General features: G+C 43.1%; 1 protein-coding gene across 1 annotated transcript in view; it reads right to left on the bottom strand.

Moving 5' to 3' along the window:
* LOC103180278 (opioid-binding protein/cell adhesion molecule homolog) overlaps positions 1–21,322 on the bottom strand; it is a 546,144-nt gene that overhangs the window by 317,188 nt on the left and 207,634 nt on the right. The gene's annotated exons all lie outside the window — the stretch shown is intronic.

Below are 21,322 nucleotides of genomic sequence, written 5' to 3'. Positions count from 1 at the left end.
GTCATGAAAATCACATGAAACACTGTCTACTATTATCAGTGATTCCTTCCTCCCAAGAATCTGCATTGAGATTAAAACTATTTTTTCAATCAATTTCTAAGCAAGATAAATGAAATAATCTGATACAACTAAACAAACATTTTAACAGAATAAACTTTGGTCAATCGATAGTTCCCACAAGTAAAACAAGATCTGAGCCTTCAAGTCCTGGGCTTCTCTCCTTGTTCTTGTCCCTCGTGGGATCAAGGAGCATTGCAGAGAATGCAAAATTCTTCTGCTTTTTTTCAACAACTCTGCTGCCGATTCCTGAGACGGCACTCTTCAGGCAAAGTGAAAATGTTCTTTCACATATTCCCTACAAAATACACAGTCATTACACTTTACGGCATACCCTGTGAAGCGCTTTGAGAAGTCTTGACAACGGGATAAGGCTCTACATCAAATGCAGGGATTATTATAAATGAGAGGAAAGAAAGTACTGAAGTCCTTGTAGAAGCATATGATCACATCAAACCTTCTCAAAGCTCATCACGGTAATTAGTGCCTGTTGTAGTGATTCTTTTTGCAGGAAAAGATTCTTTAGCTCATTTGAAGTCTCCTCCACGACTTCAGAAATTGGATAGTCCCACATTTCTTCTTCAGATGCCTGTTAAGAAACAGATGCAAGCAAGGTGCTACAGACAGGAAATAAGGATAAGACACACGTACCCTTTGCCAAGGGGGGAGCTCAAATTGATCTAAGAGTTGTTTAGTTGACTCATTGCTCACTATGTCAAAACAGGGAGAGCCAGCAATAAACAAGGCAAACAGAAATGCTGAGCTATATTGCCAAAGCAGTTGGATTCGTATCCTCAGAATTCATACTCAAGGCACATATTGCTCTGGTCACTGTGATATAAGCGGGCTGCCCAGACCTGAGCGGAGAGCAACAAGGTTGATCCCTAGTGTTAGAGGAGTAAGCTATGAGCAATGAATCAAGATGTTCCTTCAGTCTTGTGGAGTCCTGTAGCTCAGTGGTTAGAGCACTCGCTTTGCAAGCGAGAGACCTGAGTTCAATTCCAGGCAGAGGGCGAAACCTCGGGCAAGTTTCCTTACTCCGCACAGAGCCTAATAATAATCCCTCCAAAAACCAAAAACAATAATAAATTGGTCATTTTTAATCTACGACTGTTTGTGGGACATTGCTCTGCGCAATTGGCTCCCGCGTTCGCCCACAAATATACAGTCAATTCACTTTACAGTGTGTTCTGTGAAGCGCTTTGGGACGTCCTCCCGACGTGAAAAGCACTATATCAAATGCAAGGATTATTATTATTATTATTATAAGTCGTGGAGGAGACTTCATGAAAGTGTATAACATTTTAAACAGAATTGAAAAGGTAAACCCAGATCACGGTCATAATAATAATAATAATAAAATAATAATAATAATAATAATTCTTGCATTTGACATAGCGCCTCATCGCGCGTTTTTTCGTTCACCAGAATGTAATTAACAATTGGAACAGGGATGATGGGAAGAGTGGTTGAGGCCGGAATACTGGACTCATTTAAAATACAGCTTAATAATAATAACAATAATAATAACAATAATAATAATAATAATAATCCTTGCATTTGTTACAGCGCCTTTTCAGGTCTTCACAATGTCTCAACGTGCTTCACAGAATATACTGTAAGGTGAATTGACTGTATATTTTATGGGCAAAACATGCTTTGAATGGAAGATGGTAGGGTGGGTGTTCTGGAAGGATGAAATCAAATGGGCTAAATAGCTTTCTTCATTCAAACCAATCTTTCTCTGATCTTGTGAGGTATGTGATGCTGCATATCGATTTACATATTAAGATAAATCATTGCTGGACATCTTCTGCCCCTCTAACTAATTTCAGGAGCTTCCTTACCCATTGAATACATCCAGACCCCTGAGGATACCAGAACTACTTCACTGTTGCTAAGTAACAAGCTACAAAATCCATGTTATTTTCGCTTCAGCGAACTGTGATTCACCAACACAGCGAAGATCTATCTCTTTGCCTTTTTTTTCCCCCTTTCTCTGATTCGGCTTTGAGCCTTTTTTATCTCACTCACAAGGCCCAGGAAAGGAATTTAAATAATTCCGCAAACTTCAGAGAAGAGAGGCACTTGATGCACCAACATCTAATTGTGAGGGAAAGCCAGAGATAAGGCGGCATCATTTCAAATGTTCCTGTGCAGTGACAGCCTGCAGTTCCGCTATAAAATGGGAAGTGATGGGTCCATTATTGCACAAGACACAAGCAAACCTCTCTGCTTATCAACGATTAGCCCGAGCAATATAAATATCAATTTAGCCTTCCCATTTCTGATAGCGTTCAGAAGAAATAATTGCACACAGACATTCCACATCACAGAACCTGCGGAGATAAAAATCTAGCGACGGGACCTTTTCGGAAATTGAAACCTCTTTTGGATAAGGTTGATTGAGAGAACGACCGTCAGTGCTTTTGTTCTGATCTGAGATTAGCGTTCATCAATACACTCATGTTTGTGCCCCATCTGATTTAGGTCCCTGTTTGACATTGATAGAGCTGTAAGGCGATTCATTGGGTCGTGCGGTAGATGGATTGAAGGTTTAAACCGTGCTGTGTCTGTTTGATCATCGAGCTGGTCATAGCAACTGGCTCATTGTTACATGATCTCAGAAAGAAGGCACTTTGGGCTCAAACCACTTCTTTGGTTTCAAAGACGGAGCCCAACACTGAATTGACGGGGCATGACACTTTGACATCGTTGAGACGTCTCAAAGCGCTTCACAGAATATACTGAGAAGTGAAGCGACTCTGTATTTTGTGGGGTGGAACTGAATAGATGGTGGTGCTTAAAAGGGAGAAAGTACCTGGTGGTGAGAAGGTGGAGAGGATGGGGGTCAGGGCACTTGGCAAGATGCCAGCCATGCAAAGAGATTTAAAGGCTTGAGTCAGGCACACCAGAGATATCGGAGACAGCTTATTAGACACTGTAAAGGATTGATGTAGAGGCAGCTGCTAACTTCTAACATTAATATTATTCCAATTTTATACGCAGCATAAGCAATATTCTGATTTCACCCTTACCGCGAATGTATTTGAAAGTAAATAACTATGTTTTTTTTTTCTGATTCACCCTTCCCTTCCCCGCCACCTTTTGTAGTGCTTGTCCGTCATCAAGTTTTCATGAGGCTTTCTGAATATTTAAAACTCTTCCTTCACTCAATATCCTGAACGCATCACCATAATCTCTTGGAGATGTGACAAGCACTTTGCGCTGTTTATACATGACAATGGTATCCTTATTCTTCACCTGAAATGGAAAGACTGTCAATCGTCTACAAGCTTCTTCGTGAAAATCACGGTGAGGAACTTGTACACACCGAAGAAGGTTTCCTTTAAAGATTTCACTGTCAACGACATGGCACCAAAAAAGATTTTTTTAAAAATTTAGAAAAAATAAAAACATAGGATTTTAAATGGGTTAATTAATTTTAACCAGGGAATGAATGATAGACACCGAGACCCAATGATGTGGAGATCAAATACAAGTATTATAATTATTATTATACTCTAGATGGTAGAACCTCGTCATTGAGACGTCTCAAAATGCTTTACAGAATATACTGTAAAATGAATTGACTGTATATTTTGTGAAGCGTGTGGAGCAAGGAAACTTGCCTAAGGTTTTGCGCTGCCCGGGAATCAAGCCCAGGTCCTCTCGTTTGCAAGGCGATCGCTTTAACCAATATGCCGCAGGACTCTATTGCGGTGTATGGGTTAGAGCACTTGCCCATCGTCGACTTCTTTATTCTTCTTTCCAAAGCGCATCAGTCCTAATTTCCAAAATCAGCAATAATCCTCCAGATGCGTTTGTCATTCACTTCATGGCTGTTTGTCAGGCATTGCTAGTGTGCACAATTGGCTGTCACCTTTTCCTATAACTACAAAGCCACGAAACTTGACCCTAATTTACCCGTGAATCGTTTGGAGATGTTACAACGTGATAGGTGCTGTATCAATTGGAAGGATTGTTTGCCCCACAATAAAATCACAGGAACCCTTCAATCCTGCCGCATCCATCGATCCGAAGGGATCGGCTTGTGTTTATTCAGGGAGCAGCTTGCCAGTTTGGAAAGGGTCGCCTCTTAACACTTTCTGAATTTCATTAAAGAGAAACAGCCCTCGTATTAACGGAATGGTGAGGCAAAACAAGAGGAAATGTTGGCTTGAACCCGCGAGCTGCATGTTACAACACCATGGAAAAGTGGCAGAGTTATACCTCCAAGTCAATTACACTTATTGATTCATTGTTAAAAGCTGTTTCACACAGCAGAATAATATTTTGCTGAGGAGCCTTGCACACCAAATCACCCGCGACATTCTCAGCACTGCTGCTACACAGCCAGTAAATGTCACAGCATTTCGCCACGGCCTGAAGAGATAGGAACATTAAATTAAACTATTAAATCATATTGTCATCATTAATAAAGTCATCACTATTGGGATTACGGGAACTATCTGCAAGTTATCTGGCCTCGCAATTAGCAATTTCTACTCTACGTTTCGCCCACAAAATACTCAGTCAATTCACTTTACAGTATATGCTGTGAAGCGCTTTGAGACGCTGTATCAAATGCAAGGGTTATGATTATTTATTATTATTATTATTATTATCGCTCTCAGTCTCAGCTTCAAAGCGCGCCGGACTGTGAAAATTCTCAAATCCAATCACAATTTGAAAGCTTGGTGTTCCGTCGTCCTCAAAAAGTACTTTCTTTCAAATTCGGTTTTAAGAATTTTGCACAGTTCTGCAGAATTTGAAGGCACAAAGGTTTTGCAGGCTAAGGCGGGGTAGATAACGATCCCAGTCATGTCGAGAGGATGCCCACAAACAATTTTACTGCTTGCTGGTTGTACATTTTGCTTGAACCATGTCAGCGTGTTGCGACGGCAATTACCGTCAACCACAGAGACTGTGTTTGTAGAGAAATACCCATCTTTACGGTACGTTGGGAGGAAGAGATGCAGAATAGGATTAAATGGAGAACTCTTTCGGAGAGCCAACGTAGAAACACAGAAACAGGAGTCGGCTATTCAGCCCCTGCGAGCCTGTTCCGACGTTCTGTAAGATCGTGGCTGATCTGTACAGACACAATGGGCAGCAAATGACCTTCTTCTGGGCTGTAAAATACGATCCCATCAGAGGTCACACAGGTGAGGTGAATTCTGGGCTCTCAGTAATAGAGCAACGTCCGATATAAGTGGCTGCGAGTCTGGATGCAATCATTTCAGACGTCTTTATCCATTTGAAAAAAAGTTTGCGCGCTATTCCCATGGGATCAGAGGTGGGTGCTGGCCAAACGTTGTCTGTTATTGACAGCAGGTGGCAGATCAACTGTGTTTATTACTAGGACAACCAATCTGCAGCAAGCTGGAGCAGAGGTCAGCAATGGTACTCCAACAAGAGCCGCAACGAGTAATATGATCAGCTCCGAGTTCTGATTCCAGCACAGCACATACCTAAACGTCCTTTGTGCCTGATCCAAGCCTCCAGCTTCATTTCCAGCAACACTTTACAGGTTAACCTCTCCAGAAAACAAGGATTTGCTGCAGTAACAATGCACAAAACAAAGAGTTTGCATTTTGTACCGAGCCTCTTCCACCTTGGAGCATCTTGGAACACTTGCACTGGCAATTGCTGTCAAGCAGAGACTCCGTTTGTAGAGAAATATCCATCTTTACAGCTATAATAATAATTTGTGCATTTGATACAATACCCTTGACATTAGTAGGAGGTCTCAGAGAGCTTCACAGGATTTATACAAAAGTATAATATTGTGATAACAACAATAATAATAATTCTCGCATTTTATATAGTGACTTATCACATCAAACCACATTTTTTTGTTCATTTTGGAGGGATTAAAACCCTCGGAAAGCAAGTCGCCAATTGACTAACAACTGACTTCCTACTTACCGTTAGGCAAACAGAAAGCGTGTGGAGTAAGGAAACTGGCTTAAGGTTTCGCCCCGCCCGGGTATCGAACCCGGGTCCTCTCGCTTGCGAGGGTGAGCGCTCTAACCACTACGTTGCCTGACTCCAAAATGAGCTTTCCCGCTGCGGTGTGTGGGTTCACAGTGCACTTTGAGAAAATGGAGGTGATTCAGCACACCCATCGCATGCACAATGATTAATGTTCGGTAACTGGGATTATGAGCAAATGCTCTCCACATGTCTATAAATCTACTTTAGAGTAACTCTAAAGCCCTCTGTGGATTCGGTCGCATTTTAATTTAGGGGAATGATTTATTAACGGGTCCTTATTATAAATCATAAATTCTGAGTGTGGAACATTGGAACATTGGGGGCACCTGGAATTCATCTTATGCTGGTTTTGAAGCGATTGCGGGAATTCATAGTTCTTTACTCTTAAAATGTTACCGTTAAAGGCCCACCGATCTGGATTGGGTGCAGTTAACTAATTCGAAGGCGTGACATGTAATTGTTATTTCTCCTCGTGGCATGAAACCTGCTGTGGTTCCCATCGCAATAAGTGGCACTAGGACCTGGAGTTAAAACATCCACAACTCAACATTGCTTTGCTGTGCGATACTGAAGCTCAGGATGGCTTCCCAACTAATATATCACCAGGCCATTGGAAACCACAATAATAGTTATCCTTGCATTTGATATAGCGCCTTATCATGATGTTGAGACGTCTCAAAGCGCTTCACAGGATACACTGTATATTTTGTGGGCAGAACGCAGCAGCCATTTGCCGCAGGACTGTCCCACAAACAGTCCTGGATTGAATGGAGGGATTTTCTTTTTGAAGGGATTATTATCCCCGGAAAGTGATCTGTCAATCAACAAACAACTGAGTTGCTACTTACTGCTAGGTAACCAGGGGAGTGTGGAGCAAGGAAACGTGCCTAAGGTTTCAACCCCCCCCCCCTCCCCGGAATCGAACCCGGGTCCTCTCGCTTGCGAGGCGAGTGCTCTAACCACTACGCTGTAAGACTCCATAGTTTACTTTTGAAAACTATGTATTAATGTCAGGTGTTGGTATCTCATATTCCCGCACAAAGGTACAAGTGCACCATTCAATCTATCTAATGGCCCCAAACTATAGTTGGGGCATTAAAAATTCACAGTCCACGTGCTCAATGCTTTCGTTGCTTTTTACATTTGTTTCAAAGTCCCCAGTAAGTAACGGTTATTTTTTATTGATGGTATATTTTATTTACAGTGTTCTATTTTATTCCCCCCATTCCTACGCTTTTACTCAGCTAATTGCAAAGGGTGAAAGAATGAAGAAGAAATAAAGACCTGAGGCGTGGTCGTGTTTCCATCATTGTGTCTGTGCTCTCACCTTTGGTATTGAGCGGTCTGTGTCTCTCCCATTTCCACACCAAAATACAAGTGCTTTCAACTCACAGATTATTTCAAGTTATACAGCCTGTCAACAAGCAAATGATGAGTGTCAACGTAGATGAGTGAACACTCGGATAAATTTTTAATGCCTAAAGTGTTACGAGAATCTAGCTCCTGTCCTCTGCCAATACTCCGACATTATTTTAACATCACAGTTTTGGGCTCGCTGCCAGCCATCATACTCTAAATGCCTGTCGCTATTCCCTATTGGGTATGGACCGCACTTGTTTTTTTTTTCTCTGTTACCGTTGTCTCCTTTAAAATCAGTTGAAGAAATCAATAGCGTCACTCGAACGCTTTCTATGGGGCAGAAACGGAACCTTGTTCGCTAGAGATATGACGAAACTATACTAAACCCTGACAATCGCTGGTTAGGCCTTACCTGCAGCATTGTGTCCAACTCTGCACTCCACACTTTAGGAAGGTATTAGGGCCTTGGATAAAGTGCAAATGAAATTTACCAGAATGATACCAGGGGATGAGGGACTTCAATTATGTAGAGAGACTAGAGACGCTGGGATTGTTCTCCTCAGAGCAGAGAAGGTTAACAGGAGATTTAATAGAGCTGTTTCCTTATTCCTCACGGCTCTGTTTACCGAGCAGTAAGTAGGAACTCGGTCGTTAGTCGATTGCCGGATGACTTTTCTGAAGGTAAGAATCCCTTAAAATAAATAAATGAGTAAATAATAGCAATAATTTGGTCACTCAATCCATGAATGTTTATGGGACGATGCTGTATACAATTGGCTGCCATGTTTCGCCCACAAAATATACAGTCAATTCACTTGACAGTATCTTCTGTGAAGCTCTTTGAGATGCCTCAACGGCATGATGATCAAATGCAAGGATTATTATTATAATAATTAATATTCTTCCTGTGGTTGGTTCCTCCAATAGGTACAAGTACCTGAAGATTCAAGTACCCCTTTGAAAGAATTCATGGATCAGATTTGTTTCTAAAACTATTTATGGCAGAGAATTCCACATTCCCGCCACCCTCTGTGTCAAACACTTTGAGAATTCCTCCTGAAGTGAATGCCGCTGTGTAAATGTAAATTGCATTGAAAGAAATATTTTTAACATCGCAATTTAATTCTTTGTGCGAGCATCTTGAACTCGTGGCCCTTTTAAGTGCGGCATGAATATGTGCGTCACAGAGACGTGAAAAGTGTGATTCAAAGTATTTATAGACGGAAACATTTTTTTAGATATTAAATTAACAGATACATTGGAACTAATCGCAGGCAAGTCATTAACTCCTCTGTATGGTGTGAAAACATAGAACCTCAGAAATGCACAGAAGGAAGTCATTCATCCCATCTTGCCTGTGCTGGCTTTTATAAAGCTCCTTGGAGATGTCTCAACAACATGGTAAGGAGCTGTATCAAATGCAAGTATTATTATTATTTGGTTGATTTGATGCGTTAAAGTGCACCAACGCTTTAGTTGGGAAGCATTGCCTCCTTATTGATCTCACCCTTCTTACACAGTGGAATCGGAGCCAATATTAATTTTTAATCCGGTAATAACTTTGCTTGAGATTTAAGGTCTCGTGCCCTCGAGGCGTTTCGACAACTTGTCTTGTCACATCCTGAAAGAATTGCATTATTAAAATCAGGTTCAGTGTGACATTTAGCAACTCGAATCACAAAGCATGGTGTGTTCGTTGAAACAATCTCCCTCAGCAAAGTCCCCAATCTCCATCTAGATTTGCATCTTTTATTGCTTTGATACTAATTACTCCAATGAGTGTACATTAAAGTATTACATCCCTGAGAAACTGTTGTTAAAATGCAGACTATCCAGGCAATATCGCTTTGCTTCCAGCAGAATAAACTGCCCCGTTAGACACCGTGTGTCCAATTGAACTCTGTTTCATCCTACTCTTGTATGCGACCGTATCAGTTGGAAAGATTTGTCTGACAATCTGGTCAATCCAATCTTCTGGTTAAATATTCTGATGTGTGGCTTCTCCGGTGGTACAGTTTGTTTGGTGAGTAGACAAGCCCTAGAGGACACGGGTTTCAATCGCTGCCTACACTCCCTTCCTCCCTACACCCCAAAGCTTTGTGACTCAATCTCTCCGCCATGGCCCCCTCCTCCACCTCTTTTAGATCACGACTGAAGACCTTCCTCTTCGAACGTGCTTTTGATCACCGACTTATGCTAAGTTTCAGTACGTCTGGAACATGGAGCCCCACAGATTGTGTCGATTTGCTGAGAGTTTGAAAAATGTGAAGCAGGTGTTGATCCAAGCCAGCATTCAGAGAGTTGCCTCAATGTCTTGACGTAAGGCTCCGGAAGACAAATTAGGAAAGCTTCAGGGGAGCTCAATGTAAGCGGTTCTGCATCTTTCACCTTGGAGAAAGCTGAGATTTATTAAATATGCGCTGAAGGGATTGGAGGCGTGTGCAAGCATTCGTTCAAAAAAGAGAGAGGAAGGAAGGGGGATGGGCGAAATGAATGCCAGAGCTGAGGAAGACTGCAGATTTATTGAGAGGAAATTAACTGAACAGCAAACGAGGGGGAAGAAAAGGTTGAAACCATCAAAACAAAATCTGTGCGAACCTTTAAAATTAGATAATAATAGTTATACTCCTTGCATTTGATATAGCGCCTTATCACGTCTTTGAGATGTCCCAAAGCGCTTCACAGAATATACTGTAAAGTGAATTGACCGTATAATTTTGTGGGCGAAACGTGGCAGCCAATTGGGTACAGCAGTTTGGGTCACACAAACAGCCACAAAGTGAATGATCAATTTTAATGGGATCTTTGATGTTCTCCTGAATGGGCAGACCTGATTTCCGTTTAATGTCTTTTCCAAAGGTTCAAGCCCAATAATGGCGCTTGAGTTCGCAGTCTAGGCTGGACTTCCAGCGTATTATTGTTAGAGGTGGTGTCCTTCAGATGAGAAGCCACAGCAAGGTCCCATCTGCCTGTTCAAGAGGAAATTAAAGATCCTGTAATATTTCTTGATGAAGAGAGAGGAGATTTTGTAACTCCCATTGCCTTGGCCAACAATCAATCCTTCAAATAGTTGTCATTCACTTCACAGTTGTTTGTGGGAGCAGGCTGTGCACAATATATATTATATGATAGCAATTCTCCGTGGAGCACATCGAGATGTGTAGATCTTCCAGGCAATATATCAAATTGAAGCATTTCACCTACTCAGATGTGGTACCACAATACGAGACATCAAGGAACAGTTGGTGTGGTGGAGTTCACATCAGCAATGGGGGTCTTACAAGGAACTGGCTTGAATATCCTTTCTATGTTCTGTGCTTTCCTGGGGAAAAACACCTGATCACAACAGTCAGCAAAGGAGGGGAGAGAGGTAGCAATCTCAAGCACGGAGCTCCACCACAGGGAAGATGAGGGCATTGACAAGTGAGATACCTCTGGCAGGTCACAGAGTGCAAGGACCCTGAGTGTCAGTGTTTGATCAGCATCTTGGCTGGAAAACAGTCCTACAGAGACCCAGAAACGAAAAGAGGCAAAACTATATTTATACATGAAAACAGAAGGCAGGAAAGTGCTGAGTGAGTGAGACTGAAACTAAAAATACTTTCTGCTGGGAGCTGCACTCATTATTCAAAGATATAGTAACGCTTTACCTGTGTTCGTCACGCCATTGTAACTCTGTCAATTTAGGTCTGTACCATATGTCCTCTATTTCGTGCCTGCTCCGCCAAGTGTGACCATGCACAGCTCTTGAGGAGATGGCAGAGTACAGAACATGGCACTGCTAACGTCTCGGCTTGGTTCGGTTTGGCGGCAATCAGCCCCTCCCGGGTCAGGAGCTTGTTGAGTTCCGAATTGCACGCCAAGACTTGAGTTCTCCGTCGAAACCGACGCTCCAGTACGGTCCTGGGGGAACGCTGCATTGTCAGAGGTGCCGTTCTTTGGATGAGGCTTTCACGCAAAGCAGCTGTCTGCCTGTTCCAGTGGCCGATGCAACGACAACTTGCATTTATACAGCGCCCTTCGCCCAGGGTAGCGTAACGGAGCGCTTAAAGTGACCGTTTAAAGATCCCACTACGATACTGGAAAAAAAGAAAGGAGCTTCTCCTGGTTTCCTGGCCAACAATCTTCCAGATTCATTTGGTCGTTTACTTTACGGCTGTTTGTGGGACATGGCTATGTGCAAATGACTGCTGCGTTCACCCACAAAATACAATCAAATCAATTTACATTACATCCTGTGAAGCGTCTCGACGACCTGATAAGGGGTTATATCAAATGCAACGATTATTATCATAAAATATACCTTCCTTCCTTCCTTCCTTCCTTCCTTCCCTCCTTCCCTCCCTCCCTCCCTCCTTCCTTCCTTCCTTCCTTCCTTCCTTCCTTCCTTCCTTCCTTCCTTCCTTCTTTCCTTCTTCCCACACATTAATAAATTCCTTTGTGCACACAGATCCAGAGGAAAAAGCAGCAGCAAATAATTAGCTGCAGTCATTTTCCTTTGCGTTATTTCCAGCAACAATGTCACGAGCTTCTCGAAATGAGTGTCATCACTCAAACCCGTCTCATTCTGCTTCAATTAGTGAGTCGTTAAAAATGACAGAGCCATTAGAAACTCAAACGAATATTTTTTTTCGGTCTGATATCCTTTCTAAACAATGCCTCTTCACCACTCGATAAAACAAATACGAGTCCTAGCTTCGTCCTTTGGAGGAGAGTGATTGTTTTTTTAGTGATACAAATTTGTACGTCCAATTGGAGATTTGTAACGTGTTTACTTGGAGGCTATTCATTCGATTCCCTTGAGCACTTTCCTGCTACTGAGTTGATGTCTCAATCTCCGAATCAAGAGAGAACCTTGATATGACAAATATACAACACAAAATTACATTTGTAAAGCACCTTTCGTATCGGGAGGACGTCCCAAGGCACTGAACAGTCAGGGATTAGGACTGACAAAGCCAAAGCACCGTCGAATCACGCACATTATCTCTTCAATACAACATTTTAAATAGTCATTTCAGGGTCGTTGGCATTGGGGAGTTTCTGGCATCCAACCCTCTCGGAAACCTCCCGTGGCTTTGAAGAGGTACAGATGTGTCGAGCGCAGTGTGTTTGGAGATACTAAACAGGATGGATTTTCATCCAGTAGGAAACTTGTGCAATGACACTGCTTTGAAATAAACATGTAGCGTGTTGCTCTAACAGGCTAATAATGTAAACCGTCCCACAGTGTGCTGCATTTCACTGCTCCCAGTCAGAGAGTGACATAGGCCATGAAACACCACACGTTCATTCCCTCTGTGCCACCATCGGTGACCAAATCTTTCAATCAATGGGCCTTGGCCTCAGAAAGCCCATCACTTTATGCCACTTCTGATTTAGTAATGGAGAAATACTCTGCCTATAAGCACAGTGCTTTTCAGTGACACAATGCCAGTGAGGAAGTGAGAGATGCTCAGATCAAGACAGTTTTTACTGCTACATCTTTCAATTTTTCAGCTCCGTTTACAGTACCAATGCTTTTCTTACAAATCCAAAGGTACCTGAGTTTCTATTTGGGTAAAATGCAAATCCTGTGAAGCGCTTTGAGACATGTTCCCAAAGCGATAGGCGCTGTATAAAATGTAGGAATGATCACATACTATTATTAATAATAATATTATTATTTAACAGGCAGCATAAAAAATGCAAGTAGCCGCAAGGATACTCGTGGGATTTATTGCAGCGTCGGTGGATCTAATTTTATTTTCGCTGCTCTCTCTTTCTTTCTCTCTACAAGTGAGTAATAAATATATGTTGGGAAGTGATGAGTTGTGGAAAATAATTCCTGAATAGGCACAGGCAGTGAATTCAGGACCATTCCTGAGGTGAGTTATAGGGTTGGCCTGTCTCATGGATTGTTTTTCATCCGTTTCGCTCATACTTCTTACGAATCTTGGTGCTTTCTTTTTTAAAAAAATGTGAACGTTGAATATTTTTAGTCCTGAAATAGGCAATCAACCTTTTAGTTCTGTAACATCGTGGTTACAGCACTCACCTCGCAAGTGAGAGGACCCAGGTTTGATTTCCGGGTTGGGCGAAACCTTATGCAACTTTCCTTACTCCACGAGGCTTTGTTTACCTCACAGTAAATAGGAACCCGGTTATTAGTCAATTGACAGATCGCTGACTGGGGTAATAATCCATTCCATACTCCACGAGGCTTTGTTTACCTCACAGTAAATAGGAACCCGGTTATTAGTCAATTGACAGATCGCTGACTGGGGTAATAATCCATTCCAAAAATATATAAGTGAATAAAAATGATCATTTGGATACTCAATCCACGGCTGTTCGTGGGACACTGCTGTGCGCAACTGCATTGCTTTGGCCCACAGAAGTCAATTCACTTGATAGTATATTCTGTGAAGCCCTTTGAGATGTCTCAACGCTGTGATATGTGGCTGTGTCAAATGCAAGGATGGTTATTATAATTATTATTATAGTTTTATTATTGCTGCTACTTGCAAATTTCAAGAGAGGTGAAGAAAAGGAACGTATCCTGGAATGAGGTGAAGGCCTTTCGACCCGACAAGCCTTCTCCAAAGCGACCCGGTCTCTGTTCATCCCGCAAACAGTTGTTTAATCTCTGGAGGTGTCAGAAGCTAAAATGAGAAGGAATGGGCAAATGGTTGAAATCCAGAGATGCAAAGGAAGGAGAGAGCATGAGAGATGTTCTCTTATGGCTGAGACGGGTTCAACAGCAGCATTGACACCAACACTCAGAGACCACGAGTAACAAATTGCTACTGAGAAGCTCATCCCGAAGGTTTGATGATCTATTTTATTCTACAAAAAATAATATTCAGAGAAACGAGCGCTGCCCACAATATCGTGTAACATACCCTAAATCTACTGCGGTTCCAGAGAATATCCAGCTAAACCGAGTTTGCAACCTTAAGTGCTTTGACCTTGCCTATGTATGGCAGGAAATCTCAGAACAATTGATGAGCATAAAAAGATAAACTAGGAGTATCTCTGTCAATCAATCTTCCTGACGATACACAGTGAATCCGACCTTCAAAATTGATGACAATCATTTCAATGACATTTAACAGGCAAATGTGAAATCAGAGTTAACAACATGGTATGCAATGAATCTTCCTCATCCATTACTGCAACGATAGGAATAACCTCATCAGTGATAATATAGTCAGCTATCTCCAATTCACTAATCATTCCTTACCCACAAGAGATTGGATGAATTAATGTTGCCATTCCTCATATAGGAAGGAAGACTTATTTTAAAATGATATGTTAAACTCACATCGGTTAAGCAGGATCTCTGTTATAACCAGACCATAGATTGGAGACATAGATCTTAAAATCTCTCTATCATTTTCACAGCAGTAGCAACTTGCACATTTGAGAATAAAAATAAATATTAATCCCCGGCGTTTATAATACCAAAACATCTCAAAGGGAATTGCTGTCAGGTTTAATGACTGGGTATTTATAACCAACTACTACTACTAATAATAATAATCCTTGCATTTGATATATTATCACGTCATTGAATCATCATCTCAAAGTGCTTCACAGAATATATTGTAAAGTGGATTAAATAAATAATAAATTAAAAATACCAGGACACCAGAGAAACTCCCTTTTCTTTCCAATGTGAATGTCTTCATATTGTTTAGCATCCCCCTGGTTTGGTTTAAAGTCTTTTACAAAGGATAGCATCTCTGAAAAAGCAGTTCTCGCCCCACCATTGCAATGGACTGTCGTCCTCGACTTGGAGCTCAAAGCTGCCTTTCATTGTCTTGAAGACTTTCAGACAGATAATGGAAAGTGTCAACCCATGGAGGTAAGGGAGGTTGAGCGAGAGAGTGGAAGGATCATAGTCTGTTTGCCCCCACTCTTTGGAACTCCATCCCACAATCCCTTCACCTCTCCCCCTCCCTCGCCTCCTTCAAGGCCCGTCTCAAGACCTTGCTCTTTGACTGTGCCTTCGGCCACACTCCTACCCCTTCCATCCCCGCCCTCCACCCCTCCTGATCCCAACCCCCCAGCTTGGGTCCAAATTCTTGACTTTCCAGCACCTCAGGACATCCTCCGGACATGAAAGGCGCTGGATAAATGTAATTTGTTGTTGTTGTTGCAGTTTAAATCATTTTCCAACCAAGACTATATTTTCTTCTTTAAATGAAGGCAACACACAAATTTCTCTAGAGGGTAATTGCTGCAAAAATACTGTTAGCCTCCTATCATGTTACCGCTAATGAACAGGAGAGACAGTGCGACAACGAGAGCCTATTGTCTCTGAGACGGTACCTTGGGGAGCAGAGAAAATAGGGGTAACCACGGGTGGGAGAGAACACACAGCAGCAGTCAGGAATCAACTTCAACTCCCTGCCTAGCGAATGATGACCTTCACAGGTTAGCAAGCGTGTTGCTCTGCTGGAAATCAATAATAATAGAAAATAATGTAATTGTGGTTTTAATTGTCAGACAGTTAAGGACGGAATCACAAATAAGAGAGACTGCAGCTCGCAAAGTGCTCTCTTCCTGTGTCGGGATACGTTCACTATTTATAAACGTACGAAGATTGTGTTTACGGCAGATGTCATTCTCAATGTGCCTGCTCACCCACTGCAGGGGGGGGGGAGAGTGAGGAGGGGTGTCAGCCGGGTGTCTGACACATGCAGAAACCCATCACCGTTGCCTAAGAGCATCCAAACCAAACTGAGACTTCCCCATGCACCCCCCACCTACACATGGAAATTCCAGAGATAGATTGTGGGAATGGAATGCGCTCTCTCTCCCCAGAGAGATGCATCCTAATTCCGGAACGTAATTTGGCACAGGTTGGCAAGAGCCAAGGCTTGGGGACTGCAGTGTGTGGGTTAGGGTAACTGCTGGAGTCGAACCAGCTAAAACCCTATAATTTGCCATTGATAACACTACCCGGCAAGTTTTCCCACTGCTGGTCTAGCTAGGACCACCCTCCCCGTGAGGGCTTTGTCTTACAGGGTTAACAGGAGTTGAGTGGGATGATTCCCTGCCCCAAAGTGACTGTCAGCACGGAGCAAATCAACACAGAACAGGCAGAACCTCGGTATTACAAATCGTAATAACTTTGAATCACAGTTCAACCACAAAGATGAATCAGTGGAACTCAACGGGATGACATCTGAGACACTATCGCAGCAAACAAGTCATGAAATGCCACGAATCACCAGTGATAATTAGACATGACTTGTCATGAATTTCACACCAGCCGGTGTTTCGATGCGCCTCAGCAAAGGCTGCGTCTACAAGACAATCAAGTGTCGCTGAGACGGGTCCCAGTTCCCAGCACATGACTCGTGCTTCACATTGACTCGCCATATTCTGTGAATGGTCAACAGATACACCCTCAATCCTTTTCATATTTGGAAATAAGACATCCCTTCATCTTGTAAGTCATAGACCATAGAAATTCACAGTCCAAACGGAGGCCGTTTGGCCTATCGAGTCTGTACCAGGTCTCAGAGTAAGCTGTTCATTCAATCCCAATGCCCCACCCTATCCCTACACTCCTTCAAGCCGTTATCTCTCATATACTCCTCTCTGAATCCCTTTTGAAGCCCACAATGAGCTCTGCCTCTATCACGTCACTCAACACGTCCTAACAACTCTAAGCATTCCAAGACCCCGCCCTGGATGAAGGGTGCTATATAAATGCAAGTTTTTGTTGCATGAAAAAGTCCCCTAAAGTCTCCTTGCTTTCAGCCTTGTGACAATCCTACATCACTGTCCTCCAATCACTGAGTCCCCAATGAGTAGAAATAACTTCTCCCTATTTGCCCTGTCAAAACCCTTCATAATTGTGTACACCTCTTTCAGGTCCTCTATGTTTCATGTTTTCTGTTCGATATGTGTGAGCTTACAGTGTTTTTATATTGTACATTAATAAAGATACACCTGTTTTAGGCCATTTGTTTAATTGGTCCAAATCTCTTTTCAATGCTATCAATCTTTGATGTACTAGGAGTAGGGAGTATGTTACCATCGACAGTGCTTGCACTATTAGCAATTATTCCTGTCTTCACATCATTTATCAAAGGTTTGAAGAGCCGAGAATCTCGGAAATGTCTGACAAGTTTAATCTTACCTCTTGTCAGGTGCTTTTGAACCAATGTATCAAATGCCTTTTGAAAATGCAAATAAATTCTGTTCTCCTGATCTCATTTATTTATCTCTTCCAGCAGATTTGTGTGGCACAGTCACAACTCTTCCCTTCCCAATTGCTCAATGGAATAGAATGAATCCAGGGAAGTTTCACTAACAGCTTGATGCTATAATGAGAGGACGGTAGGATGGGTGATCAGGAAGGATGAGAACAGATGTGGAGTCCTATTGCTTAGTGGTTAGAGCACTCGCCTCGCAAGCGAGAGGACCTAGGTTCGATTCCTGGGTAGGGCGAAACCTTAGGCAAGTTTCCTTACTCTACACGCCTGTTTACCGAGCGGTAAGTAGGAACCCGCATCTTAGTTGACTGGCTGATCACTTTCTGGGGGTAATAATCCTACAAAAAATATGTATGAAGGCATTCTTTATCTATGCTATTAACTTTTCTGCGTAGGCTAAACCTGAAATTCCACATACTTTTACCCTTAAAACAATGCTGTCTTAAAATGTAGGCCATGAAGAACTATGGAAAATTCTCAAATTTGACCTTAATTTTCCAGCGCCTTGGGACGTCCTCCCAACATGAAACAAATGTAATCTTGCTGTTGTTGTTGTTGTTGTTGTTAATTTGGGAAGTTGGAAAAAATTATGATTGAGTCTAAAACTGTTCCTCGATTCTAAGTGATCCTAAGTTTTAAGAAGAATTGGACTTCCAGGCTAAAACTCTGTGGAATTTCAGGATTGCTGTGTGTTAACAGGAAACTAATCTTGCTGTAGTTCATCCCTCAAACTCCCACAAGCTGATTAATCATATCCTATATCAACTATTAGCAAAACGTTCTGATAAACCTCACTCTACCAGTCACAACAATGGGTTCAGTTGATCTGTCACTGATTTGCTTCCCTGCAGCCTTCCTGGTTGCAGTGACATGATAATTTATTGGGAATCACTGCAGGAAATAGTTACATATTAATGAAGAATACTGGCTGACAGTTCACTCGTGCTTCAAGCCCTCCATCCCATCCGAGTTTCTCGACAGAAAGAGAATCAGGCAGCGGAAAAACAAAAGAAATGTGTTCAAACTTTTAGTAGACTTGGGCCAGAGAGCTCACTTGTTTGGCATTGGCTCTGTACCAATTTCTACTGTCCATCTCATTCGGTGATGGGAGTCTGCAGAGACACCACAACAAGGCCTACCCAGGTCAAGACTTTCGCTATTTCTTCAGTCTTCCTAACCCTCCTGTTTCTCCGTTGCTTGGAGTCCAACTTCACCACTGTAAAGCTCTCCGAGCCGCTATCCTACTTGAAAGATGCTGCCTATAAACAACACCAACAACAACTTGCATTTATGTAGCACGCCTCACGCAGCGTAACGTCCCAGAGCCCGTGGCAGTGGCGGAGCCCAGGGAAGGAAGGAGGTGACCGAAGGCACGGTCGAAGAGGAACCACAACAAGATTACATTTGTACAGCGCCTTTCACGTTGGGAGGACTTCCCAAAGTGCTGGACAGAGTACAGCATTTCAGACCTGAGTAGGGTCGGGGGGGGGGAAGGGGGTGGCTGATGGCACGGTCGAAGAGGAGGGTCTTGAGGTGGGACTTGAAAGAGGCTAAGGAGGGGGCGAGGTGGAGTAATTGGGGGATGGAGTTCCAGAGGTTGGGGGCAGAGTGGCTGAAGGCTCTCCCGCCAATGGTGGGGCGAGTGGGTCAGGGGACATGGAGCAGGCCAGAGCCGGCTGAGCGGGCGGGTTGGTAGGGGGTTAGCAGGTCGCAGAGGTAGGGTGGGGCGAGGCCATGGAGAGCTTTGTATGTAAGACCAGGATCTTAGGGGAGATGGGGTCATGGAGTTTGGTGCGGGAGAGGATTTGGTTCTGGATTATCTGCAGCCTGTGGAGGGAGGAGTTGGGAAGGCCAACAAGCAGAGCGTTTGCATAGTCGAGCCTGGAGGTGATGAAGGCATGAACAAGAGTCTCAGTGACCTGAAGGGTGAGGTAGTAGCGGAGTCAGACGATATTACAGAGGTGAGGGAAGGCAGAGCGGGTCATGGCTTGATTATGGGGGAGAAAAGACAGTTGAGGGTCGAACAAGACACCGAGGTTCCTGACTGACTGGTGAGTTGTAGTGTGCAACCATGGAGGTTGATGTTGCCGGAGCCTGAGGTGCTGAGGTGCTGATGAGAGCTAATCTGGAGGGCCTCAGACTTGTTCACATTCAACTGTAGGAAATTTGCCCTCATCCAGGATTTGATGTCCGACAGACAGTCTGTCAGGAGTGGTCCTGGAGTTGAGGGTAGGGGCAGACAGACAGTCTGTCAGGACAGCAGTGGTCCTGGAGATCAGGATGGAGGCAGAAAGATAGAGTTGGGTGTCATCCGCATATATGTGGAAGTTGACCCCATGTCTGCGGATGATGTCACCGAGGGGGAGCATGTAGATATTAAAGAGGAGATAAGGACAGAGCCCTGGGGGACGCCAGACGTGACAGTGCGGGGGCTGGAGGAGAAACCGTTAGAGGCAACAAAGTGGGGACGGTGAGAGAGATAGGATTTGAACCAGGCAAAGGCAGATAATAATAATAATAATAATAATAATAATAATCCTTGCATTTGATATAGCGCTTTTCACGTCGGGAGGACGTCCCAAAGCGCTTCACAGAACACACTGTAAAGTGAATTGACTGTATATTTGTGGGCGAACGCGGCAGCCAATTGCGCACAGCAATGTCCCACAAACAGTCGTGGATTGAAAATGACCAATTTATTATTGTTTTTGGTTTTGGAGGGATTATTATTAGGGAAATCCGTGAAGATTGAGTAAAGCGGAGAGGCGGTGTATGAGGATGGAGTGGTCTTTTGTGCATCTGTGCAGACAATAATAGCAGTATAGTCTGTGAAGGGCTTCGAGACTTCTCGAAGATGTGAAAAGCAGCTATATCAAATGCACATATTATTATTATTATTATTTCTCAGTGCATAAACTCTTCCTTTGCCGCGTTGCATCAATAGTCTTGTGCTCTGTGAGACCCATTTAACTGTGAACAAAGCGAAGAGAAGGGTGCATCATCTCAGCCTGAACTCGCCCCTTAAAGTAACAAGCTGTTTGAAGTTGGACGTTTGACCAGCTGCCAACATCAGTGAACTTTTCTCAAGTAGAGAAGCAATTATCTTGAAAGCTGAGCAACTCTGCCGGGTACAGCATTCGGACTCTTATTAAGCAGCTCTCTCCATGGGTTTACCTTTGGTCTCTCTCTGTTTCTCTCTCTCACTCTCTCTCACACTTATCTATCACCTTTTCTCTCTCTCCTTTGCCCTCTCCCTATAGCAGAGCAGAAGGAGAAGCAAGAGAACATGGTCGCTCGGTTCTCTCTCAGCATTTCTCTCTCTTCTTTACCCTCTCCCTACACAAGAGCAGAATGAGATGAGAACATGGTTCGCAATAAGATTCACTAACCTAACAGTAGCTCATATTTGCTAACAGATAGTCTTTTTCATGTGTGTCTGCACATGTGTATTTATGTATGATTGTGCGTGTGTGAGCATGTGTGCGAGTGTGAGTGCATGTGTGCGTGAGCGTATGCGTATGTGTCACAGCTGCTCGGTTGGCTTTCTGAGTTCTCTCATTCACTGGCAGTTACCAGGGGAATAAATAGTGTCGGACATTTCACGTCTCTGTTTCTGGAGTTTGCTGATGAAGAGCAAACAGCGAGTGAAATTTAATGATCAGACCGTTCTATTATGTCCATGTAAGGCGTTT

Source organism: Callorhinchus milii, unplaced genomic scaffold (genome assembly GCF_018977255.1).
Source record: "Callorhinchus milii isolate IMCB2004 unplaced genomic scaffold, IMCB_Cmil_1.0 Scaffold25, whole genome shotgun sequence".
Lineage (NCBI taxonomy): Eukaryota > Metazoa > Chordata > Chondrichthyes > Chimaeriformes > Callorhinchidae > Callorhinchus > Callorhinchus milii.
The sequence above is the reverse complement of the archived record's forward strand: the minus strand, read 5'-3'. Positions and strand labels throughout refer to the sequence as shown.